General features: G+C 34.6%; 1 pseudogene; it reads left to right on the forward strand.

Moving 5' to 3' along the window:
* The first annotated feature begins 2,011 nt into the window (after positions 1 to 2,011).
* On the forward strand, positions 2,012 to 11,486 carry LOC120147317 (annotated as a pseudogene).
* Positions 11,487 to 12,038: the final 552 nt, after the last annotated feature.

The following is a 12,038-nucleotide window of genomic DNA, read 5'->3' on the forward strand; positions in this document are numbered from 1 at the left end:
AAAAATAAATGAAACATTTAAGGGTCATTAATGGATGGAACAGCGTTAGGTATACTTATTTATTACAAACCGGATGGGTAATTAAAGATGGTTTTTCTAATATATATCTTATAAAAAAAACTATTTTTAATATAGAACATATTTAAAATTATTTTTCAATCTAATATTCATTTCTATCATGTAAAGATGTGTCAAATTATGTCTTTGGTCCCAATAATTTTATTTTTTAAATTCTTTTTGAATGTGCATTTTATCATGTAAAGATGTGGGCTTGTCAAGTGAGTAAAAGGCGTTTTTTATAGAACATGTTTTCATGTTACGTGATAGAAATAAATGTTAGATTATGAATTAATTTTAGATGAAAAATAAGTTTTTTAATGGAATACATTTGAATAAGAACAATAGAAGATCTATATGCGAAAATGAATGAGTAGATTATTGGGATAAATATTAAAATCATATCAATTTTAGTAAAATGAATAATAAAATATATGAATTTCAATTCAATATATTTATATGCATAGTTTTTTATATAAAAATAGTAGATCTAAACTTATACACTTATACATATTATGATGTTCGAATTTGAGTTATTAAAAAAATAAAATTTCCTTTAACAATTCATACCACTTCAAGGGTTCATTTATATACATAATTTTAATTTTAATTTAATTATATATTTATAGTTTTGATGCATTTTTAAAATAAATTTATCTAGCATTTATACATATAAAACGTAAAACAGAAAATTATTTATAAATTTAAATTAAATCAAATTAATATCATACATATATATATATATATATAATTTACAAAAATAATTTTTATATTTCACAATATATATTTCATCAAAATTTAAATATGTTTTTAATAATTATTATATATATATATATATATTAATTTGATAATTGAAGTAATGTTTATATTAAAAATAAGTACATAAAGTATATTATTTTTTTTACATGAGCACCTAAAGTATATTTAGGTCAAAACTAAATATTTAAATTTATTTATTTTTTTATCAAAATATATATTTAAAATATTCAATATTTTTCACCCAAATTTTAAAAAAGTTGGTACATGACATTAATTAAAGAGTATCTTAAACACTTAGATAAAAAAATTAAATACTTTATATACCTATTTTAACCAAAAATATTTTAGATATTTATTTCAATAAAAAAATAAATTTAAATATTTATTAACTAAATATATTTTAAATACTTAATTTTAAAAAATTGGATATATTTGAAATATTTATTTACGACATAAGCCTTAAATTAATTATAAAATAATCTAACTAATTAAATTGATTAAACTAAAAATTGAAGATGACACTAGTCTTGTGTTTGATTAAAATATTGATTTGATCAATTGGGTTGGTTCAATGGTAAGTAATTTGATATCGCTTAAGCAAGTCTCGAGTTTGAAATTTTATTTATATATAGAAAATCCTTGCTGTGAGGCCCGCTCACCGATGCCAGATGTGCGACTCAAGTCAATATGAATTAGTCATGACAAAACCCTAAAATCGAGAAGATAACAAAAAAAAAGATGAATTATACATTTAATACCTAAACTACCATATTTGGTATATTTTAATACTTAAACATTCCATTTTTTAAATCATATATAACATTTAGTTTTTGTTTCATTTTAGTACTCCGTTAAAAACTTAGCGTTAAGTTTTGAATTTTTTTTTGAAAATTTAGGTATTAAAATGGACCAAAACTGATAATTTAGGTACTAAGCGCGCTAAATTTTTTTACAGCGGGATACTAAAATGAAATAAAAATTAAATATTAGGTATGATTTTGAAAAAATTGAAAGTTTAAGTATTAAAACATACTAAAATTAATAATTTAGGTACTAAACGTATAATTTATCCAGAAAAATGTTTATTTGACATCACTCCTCCCGCCTCCTATTTAAACACCTCCTTTTCAATTTCCTCTCAACCCCAACTCATTCATTCTCTCCCCCCTTTTAGAAAAAGGGAAAAAAAGAGAGGATGAATCCCATTGTGTCACCTTTAGTTCCATATTTCGTCACCCTTTTACTTTGTATCCTTTTCTGGGAACAAATCTCATATTTAAAAAGAAAGCGAAATGCTCCTGGTCCAGAGTCTTACTTGTTCCTTTTGTAGGAAATGCAATTTCATTAATCTCAAACCCCACCAAGTTCTGGCAACTTCAATCTCAGTTCTCTTCTTCTGTTGGATTTTCTGTTAATTACGTTCTCGGTCAATTCATCGTCTTTGTCCGACATACCGAGCTTTCTCACCTTATCTTTGCCAACGTCCGATCCGATGCTTTCATACCCACCGGACATCCCTTTGGTAAAAAACTCTTTGGCGAACATAACATGATTTATTTGTCCGGACAAGATTACAAAGATCTCCGCTCTCATATTGCTCCTAATTTTACTCCCAAAGCCTTGTCAACCTACACCTCGTTGCAGCAGCTCATTATTCTTAAACATTTGGAATCATGGGAGCGTCTTTCGGCGCCGGCGCAGGCGGAGTCTATTTCTCTCCGGAATTTAGTTCGTGACATGAACCTTGAGACTTCTCAAACGGTGTTCGTCGGCAGGTATCTATCGAGTGAAGCCCGGGAGAGATTCAGGGTCGATTATAATGTTTTCAAAGCGGGATTATTGACGATCCCGTTTGATATGCCCGGTTTCGCGTTTCGAAAAGCGAAGCTATGCTGTCAGCGGATGGTCAAAATGCTTATTGATTGCGCTGCTCAAAGTAAATCGAGAATGCTTGAAGGTGACGAGCCATGTTGTTTAATCGATTTCTGGATGCAAGGATTGGTTCGCGTAAACGCCGAGTCCAAAACAGCGCCACCGCACTCAACGGAGGAAGAAATCGGGAGTTACTTATTTGATTTCCTATTCGCCGCCCAAGATGCCTCCACATCGGCACTCCTTTGGGCGGTGACACTCCTCGACTCTCATCCTGATGTTCTGAGGAAAGTTAGGGAGGAAGTTTCTGTTAAAAGTCAGCACCGAAAACGGTGCATTATGCACAATTCGGTGCAATGGTAAAAAGGAGCACACAATTGTTGAAATTGCTAAATGGTATAAGCATAATTTAGTCATTGTAATTTAGGGTATTTACAAGTTAGTCCTTAAAGCTTCAACTATAAATACCCTAGCTCATTTAGCTTCAAAACCATCCTAAAGCATTCTAGCTTTCTTCCAATACTAGAGAGAATTTAGAGAGTTTCTTGAGAGTTGTTTTCTCCTTTTTATCAAGAGAGAATTATCATTGTTTTCTCCTTTGTAGATCGAGAGAGGTTGTAATTCCTATTTTCTCATAGTGAAATTCTTCTACCGTTGCCTGTGGTTTTTACCATAATAATTTTAGGGGTTTTCCACGTAAATTTTGTGTCTCTTTTATCTTCACTTTTATTTTCTCAAATTATCAGTTGCGATTTTGCTCTATCCGATAGCCGTCTTCCGCAACAATTGGTATCCGAGCTAGATTAGAGTGTGTAATATCTGCTTATTGTCTTTGTGGTTGCCACCAAAAGGTGGATCCTCCAACATAAGAAAATAAGAAGTTATTACCATTCTTTGAAGGTTCCAGAGAACTATTCACGATAGTGAAATAGTGGGAGCTATCCGTAAAAGAAGCTATGGCAACGAAATTTGATATTGAAAAATTCAATGGGAGAAATTTCTCATTGTGGAAATTGAAGATGAAGGCCATCCTAAGGAAAGACGGGTGTCTAGCGGCTATCAATGAAAGGCCGGTGGATTTCGCAGATGACATTAAATGGAACGAGATGGACGGGAATGCTATGGCAAACTTTCATCTAGCATTAGCAGATGAAGTATTGTCAAGCATCGAGGAGAAGAAGACAGCTAAGGAGATATGAGATCATCTTACCAAATTGTACGAGGCCACATCGCTGCACAATAAAATTTTTCTTAAGAGGAAATTGTACACTCTCCGTATGTAAGAATCTACTTCAGTGACGGAGCACTTAAATACACTGAACACCTTATTTTCTCAGCTTACATCCTTAAGTTGTAAAATAGGAGAACAAGAACGTGTTGAACTTCTACTTCAAAGTCTACCGGATTCATATGATCAACTCATCATTAACTTGACAAACAGTAATGTCACCAGTCTAGTCTTCGATGACGTTGCAGCTGCTGTTCTACAAGAAGAAAATTGGCGCAAGAACAAGGAAGACAGACAAGTAAATCTGCAACAAGCAGAAGCGTTGATAACGATGACAACGATGAGAGGGAGATCAACAGAATGTGGCCAAAGCAGCAGTCACAAATATGGTAGATCGAAGTCGAGAAGCAAGAAGAATTTAAAGTGTTACAACTGTGGAAAGAAGGGTCACTTGAAGAAGGATTGTTGGAGTCTAAATAAAAACTCCAATCCACAAGGCAATACCGCAAACACTTCAGATGATGGAGATGCTCTATGCTGTGAAGCGTCAACCACCGTGGAAGGAAGAAAACGATTTGCAGATATATGACTCATTGATTCAGGAGCAACATATCACATGACCTCAAGAAGAGAATGATTCCATCAGTATGAACCTGTCTCAGGAGGATCTGTGTATAGTTGCAATGATCATGCCTTAGAGATCATTGGCGTGGAAACCATCAAATTGAAGATGTATGATGGAACAATTAAAGTTGTTCGAGATGTGCGGCACGTGAAAGGCCTAAAGAAAAATTTATTATCCTACGGATTGTTGGATAATAATGCAAGCAAGATTGAAACACGGAAAGGAATCATGAAGGTGTTCCGTGGAGCGTTTGTGGTGCTGAAAGGCGAAAAGATAGCGACAAACTTGTACATGCTGAAGGGAGAGACTTTGCTAGAAGTAGAAGCCTCTGTTGCCTCATGTAGTTCAGATTCTGCAATGCTATGGCATCAGAAACTTGGACACATGTCAGAACAAGGAATGAAAGTCCTTGTGGAGCAAAAGTTACTTCCCGGCTTAACAAAGATATCACTTCCTTTGTGTGAGCATTGTATAACAAGTAATCAGCACCGGTTGAAATTCAACACGTCAAATTCTAGAGGCAAAAATGTTCTAGAATTGGTTCATTCTGACGTATGGTAAGCACCAGTTACATCTCTAGGTGGAGCAAAATACTTTGTCTCATTTATTGATGACTACTCTAGGAGATGTTGGGTGTATCCTATTAAGAAGAAGTCAGATGTGTTTTCAACTTTCAAAATCTTCAAAGCGCGAGTGGAACTTGATTCTGGAAATAAGATCAAGTGTTTCAGAACAGATAATGGAGAAGAATACACAAGCGAAGAATTTGATGACTTTTGCAGGAAAGAAGGCATCAAAAGACAGTTCACAGTGGCAAACACTCCTCAACAAAATAGAGTGGCAGAGCGGATGAACAGAACCTTGTTAGAAAGAACAAGAGCAATGTTGAGGGATACAGGCCTAGAAAAATCATTCTGGGCAGAAGCAGTCAATACCGCTTATTATTTGGTGAATCAAGCTCCATCAACTGCAATAGAGCTGAAGACACCAATGGAGATGTGGACTGGTAAACCAGCTGATTATTCAAACCTCCATATATTTGAAAGTATTGTGTACGTGATGTACAACTCCCAAGAAATCTCAAAGCTGGATCCAAAATCCAGGAAATGCAAATTATTGGGGTATGCTGATGGAGTCAAGGGGTGTCGCTTGTGGGATCCCACTGTCCACAAAGTGATCATTAGCAGGGATGTCATCTTTGTAGAAGATAAGCTACAAAGAAAAGAAGACGATGATAGCACTAAAAAGTCAGAGACTACACATATACATGTGGAAAAAAAGGTTGAACAAGGAGATTCTTCTGAAGCAGAACCAGCACATGATGAACAAGAACCAGAGAGTTCTGAAGCTCCAACAACTCGTCAATCAGATCGTGTGAGAAGACGTCCCAATTGACACTCATATTATGTTATAGAAGGAAATGTTGCATACTGCCTTTTAACAGAGGACGGTGAGCCATCAACATACCAGGAGGCAATAAACAGCTCAGATGCTTCACTATGGATGATGGCGATGCAAGAAGAAATCGAAGCCCTTCATAAAAATAATACATGGGACCTTGTGCCACTACCACAAGGAAGGAAGCCAATTGGTAACAAAATGGGTCTTCAAAATCAAGCGAAATGGTGACGATCAAGTTGAGAGGTATCGTGCAAGACTGGTGGTCAAAGGATATGCTAAAAAAAAAAGGTATTGATTTCAATGAAATATTTTCTCCTGTGGTTTGACTAACAACAATTCGAGTAGTTTTGGCAATGTGTGCTACATTGGACTTACATCTAGAGCAGCTAGATGTTAAAACAGTTTTTCTTCATGAAATCTTGAAGAAGAAATTTATATGCTCCAGCCTGAAGGTTTTGAAGAAAAAGAAAAGAAGAAATTGGTTTGCAGGTTGAACAAATCTCTTTACGGTCTAAAGCAGGCGCCGAGGTGTTGGTACAAGAGATTTGATTCTTTCATTATGTGCCTTGGATACAACAGACTTAATTCAGACCCTTGTGCTTATTTCAAGAGGTTTGGTGATAACGATTTTGTTATTTTGCTGTTGTATGTTGGATGACATGTTGGTTGCAGGACTCAACAAAGATCATATTGAATAATTGAAGGCACAACTGGCTAGGGAATTTGAAATGAAGGACTTGGGATCTGCAAACAAGATTCTAGGGATGCAAATTCACCGAGACAGAAGTAATAGGAAGATTTGGCTTTCACAAAAGAATTACTTGAAGAAAATCTTATCACGATTCAGCATGCAAGATTGTAAGCCAATTTCTACCCCTCTTCCTATTAACTTCAAATTATCCTCCAGTATGAGTCCTAGCAGTGAAGAAGAGAGGATGGAGATGTCTCGAGTACCATATGCATCAGCAGTGGGAAGTTTAATGTTCGCTATGATATGCACAAGACCAGACATTGCACAAGCAGTGGGAGTGGTTAGTCAGTACATGGCGAATCCAGACAAAGAGCATTGGAATACAGTAAAGAGGATCCTGAGATACATCAAAGGGACCTCAAATGTTGCATTATGTTACGGAGGATCAAACTTACTAATCAATGGGTATGTAGATTCTAACTATGCAGGGGATTTGGATAAAAGCAAATCTACTATAGGATATGTGTTCAAAGTTGCTGGTGGAGCTGTAAGCTGGGTTTCAAAATTGCAGTCAGTTGTGGCTACATCCACAACAGAGGCAGAATATGTAGCAGCTACACAAGCCAGTAAAGAAGCAATTTGGTTGAAGATGCTATTGGAGGAGCTTGGGCACAATCAAGAGTATGTCTCTCTATTTTGTGACAGTCAAAGCGCCTTGCATCTAGCAAGGAATCCAGCATTTCATTCAAGGACAAAGCACATACGAGTTCAGTACCATTTCATTCGTGAAAAGGTGGAAGAAGGGACGGTAGATATGCAGAAGATCCATACCAAAGACAATATACTTGGTGTCGATCCTCATGTGGCCTGTCAGAAACATAAGCAACATGATGGTACAAGGTAGAAAGAATGGTGTGAAGATATGATTGTTCCAATCAAATCTTCAAGTGGGAGATTATTAAAAATCAGCACCGAAAACAGTGCATTAATGCACAATTCGGTGCAATGGTCAAAAGGAGCACACAATTGTTGAAATTGCTAAATGGTATAAGCATAATTTAGTCATTGTAATTTAAGGTATTTACAAGTTAGTCCTTAAAGCTTCAACTATAAATACCCTAGCTCATTTAGCTTCAAAAACCATCCCAAAGCATTCTAGCTTTCTTCCAATAGAGAGAATTTAGAAAGTTTCTTGAGAGTTGTTTTCTCCTTTTTATCAAGAGAGAATTATCATTGTTTTCTCCTTGGTAGATCGAGAGAGGTTGTAATTCCTATTTTCTCATAGTGAAATTCTTCTACCGTTGCTTGTGGTTTTTACCCTAATAATTTTAGGGGTTTTCCACGTAAATTTTTTATCTCTTTTATCTTCACTTTTATTTTCTCAAATTATCAGTTGCGATTTTGCTCTATCCGATAGCCGTCTTCCGTAACAGTTTCAAGTATATGGTGTCCGGAATTGGATGCTTTAATCACCGCAGAGCAACTAAGGGAAATGAAGTATACACAAGCAGTGGCGCGTGAGGTGGTGAGATACCGTCCGCCGGCGACATTAGTGCCGCATATGGTGAATGAGGATTTCATGCTAACGAAGTCATACACAATTCCAAAAGGAACAATGGTGTTCCCATCGGTTTACGAGTCGTCGTTTCAAGGGTTCAGGGAGGTGGATCGTTTCGAACCAGAGTGGTTCTCGGAGGAAAGGCAGGAGGAGGTGATATTCAGAAGGAACTACTGGCATTCGGGCGATTTCATGCTAACGAAGTCATACACAATTCCAAAAGGAACAATGGTGTTCCCATCGGTTTACGAGTCGTCGTTTCAAGGGTTCAGGGAGGTGGATCGTTTCGAACCAGAGTGGTTCTCGGAGGAAAGGCAGGAGGAGGTGATATTCAGAAGGAACTACCTGGCATTCGGGGCCGGTTCACACCAGTGTGTGGGACAAAGATACGCACTGAACCATCTGGTTCTTTTCATGGCCATGTTCGTGACGTTGCTGAATTTCAAGAGGGATCGAAGGGACGGCTGCGATGAAATCATATACACTCCCACAATAAGTCCTGCAGATGGGTGCAAGGTTTTGGGATTGTCTCCGGAAAGGCGGGCTAATATACGGCGTTACCGGATACATTATAATATATTTATAATATTCGATTTAGCGCTACCGAAAATGTTGAGTAATAATAATGTAGAAGTTCTAAATCATGAAGAAATATTAAAAAATTTGGCAACCGGTAAACTTAGCTTGTCGGTTTGTATCGATACAAATGAAAAATGGATCGCTCCATAGCAATATTACAGGTACAAATATGACAAAACCGGTCCTAAAATGACAAAAGCGGTAAAACGTTACCAGATATATTGAAAGTGTCGATAATTTAATATTAGTATCGACACTTTCTGAATTTAAAAGAGAAGAAGTTATAGCGCTTAAAAGTGTCGACACTTTATGAAAATGTATCGATCCTTACCAATATAACATGTTAAAATATGATAAAACAGATCTCAAAAATGACAAAATCGGAAAAAGTTACCGGATATATTGAAAGTTACGATAATTTAATATTAGTATCGACACTTTCTGAATTTAAAAGAGAAGAAGTTATAGCGCCTAAAAAGTGTCGACACTTTATGAAATGTATCGATCATAAAAAAAAGGTCTCAAAAAAGACAAAACCGAAAAAAGTTACTGGATATGTTAAAAGTGTCGATAATTTAATATAAGTATCGACACTTTCTGAATTTAAAAGAGAAAAAGTTATAGCGCCTAAAACGTGTCGACATTTTATGAAAATGTATCGATTATTACCAATATAACAGGTAAAAATATGATAAAACAGGTCTCAAAAATGACAAAACCGGAAAAATTTACCGGATATGTTAAAAGTGTCGATAATTTAATATAAGTATCGACACTTTCTGAATTTAAAAGAGAAAAAGTTATTGCGCTTAAAAAATGTCGACACTTTATGAAAATGTATCGATCCATAACAATATAACAAGTAAAAATATGATAAAACAGGTCTCAAAATTGACAAAACCAGTAAAACGATACCGGATATATTGAAAGTGTCGATAATTTAATATAAGTATCGAAACTTTCTGAATTTAAAAGATAAGAAGTTATAGCGCCTATAAAGTGTCGATACTTTAAAAAAATATATCGATCTACAACAATATAACAGGTAAAAATATGATAAAACAGGTCCCAAAATTGACAAAACCAGTAAAACGATACCTGATATGTTGAAAGTGTCGATAATTTAATATAAGTGCATTGTAGAGGTCTTTATGTATAGATCCAACATTATGATAGCCCCCTGCCTGCTGCGTTAAATAGTTCATTACTTGTGACGTGCCAACACCAACCTCTTTCAATGTTGTTGTCTCATCGATATCAGCCTTACTTATAGCTTTATTAGAACGTATAAATGGTGTCATAGTAGGTGTGCACAATGCATGATTATGTTTCTGATAAGACTTACTTATAACCCACTGATCATTTGTATTTGTTGTTGTAGTAGGTGTGCACAATGCATGATTATGTTTCTGATAAGACTTACTTCATGACATTCATCGGTTGGCTTAACATTTTCTGCATCAGTATGATCCATGGCAAAAATTTTGTTGTGCAATTTCAGTGGTCCCAACATGAGTTGATGGAAATGTAAGTAAAGGTTCATTGAACAACATGTTTTCAGTGGTGCTTTCAAAAGGATGTGGTATTGATAGTGGTAGTTGGAGGGTAGATACAACATTAAATTTGCAGGACATATTCAGGTATGTATAATAACTACAACATTCAATAACTTTAAAGTAATAGGTAAATTTACAATGTAGGTGGTAAAAATATACTTTTTTAATGACAAAATTAGTAAACACAAAGATTTGTTTCGATACATATGTAAGAATCTGTGTCGATACATTTTCAAAAAGTATCGACCCCAAAAACATCGAAACAAATAATTATAATGTAATATTTAAATTAACAATGTAACCAGTATACATATACCGGTTAATTATAAAACATGTCAACATAAATTATCGACACTTTTTAAGTTTGTGTCGATACTTTTTTCCAAAAGAAAGCACAAACAGGTTCACGCATAAAGTGTCGATACATTTAAAATTGTATCGATCACAAAAACATCGAAACCGATAATTATTATGTAATAGGTCAATTTACAATGTAACCGGTTTAAATTTACCGATTTTATGAGAAAATAGGTCAGAATAAAGTATCAACACCTGTGTAATTTGTGTCGATACATTTTGTCCATAATGAATGCCCAACGAGGTGTAAGAATAATGTGTCAATACATTTAAAATTATATCGATCCCAAAAACATCGAAACGAAAATTACAATATTATAGGTAAATTTACAATGTACCCGGTATAAATATACCGATTTTATGAGAAAATAGGTCTAAATAATGTATCGACACCTTTATAGTTTGTGTCGATACTTTTTTCCATAATGAACTAGGAATGTCCAACGAGGTGCAAGCATAAAGTGTCGATACATTTAAAATTGTATTGATCCAAAAAACAACGAAACCAATAATTATAATGCAATAGGTAAATTTACAATGCTACCGGTATAAATATATCGGTTAAATGCATATTTTATTATATAAGTGCTACCTATTACATTATATAAGCGCTATCTAATATGTTATTGTGCTTGATAATATTTTCGGTTAAATGATATAACATAATCGATCTAAATTTTAACCGGTCACTTCTTTAACCGATCACACCATTTTTTAGCCGTTTTTAAAAGCCGCACAGCAGAATCACCCTAAGGTTTTCCTCTCAAAACGTGGCCCACCTTAAGCTAATTTCTCTCTCATTTGAATAAATGTTGTTGATAATAAAAGGAAATGCAACTCATGAAAGGCTAAACGCCATTATGAGAATCAACACCTTCCAACATAAATCTAAATAATAACAGAAATCCTTTTCTACTGCAATAAGGCTAAACTACACTTTTACTATTAAAATGAGTTGAGTAATTATATTTGTATATAAAAGTCTTCATCTTTGCTGTAATACCAAAGCAAGTCTCATAAAGAAGACACGACAATACAGTAAAAACATGAGATATTACATATTTCATCCTTTGCAAGCAAATATATATATATAAACAACACAACTTTACCCAACTCTCTAACCCAAAACCAAAAAGTAAGCCCAAAAGACAAGTCCAATCCTAAACAATACTCGAACCACCTGGTTTCTACTGCACAGGGCCGGTCCAATGAGTTTTAATGTCCTGGGCGAGATAATAATTTTATATCCCTATACTTGTACTGTATAATAGACGTTTATAAATAAACTTTTTAAAACAAAAATGTAATAGAAATTATAATCAAACAATATCAATACTAATACAAACCAAAACCTA

The sequence above is a fragment of the Hibiscus syriacus genome, unplaced genomic scaffold, assembly GCF_006381635.1.
Source record: "Hibiscus syriacus cultivar Baekdansim isolate YM2019G1 unplaced genomic scaffold, ASM638163v2 tig00110937_pilon, whole genome shotgun sequence".
Classification (NCBI taxonomy): Eukaryota; Viridiplantae; Streptophyta; class Magnoliopsida; order Malvales; family Malvaceae; genus Hibiscus; species Hibiscus syriacus.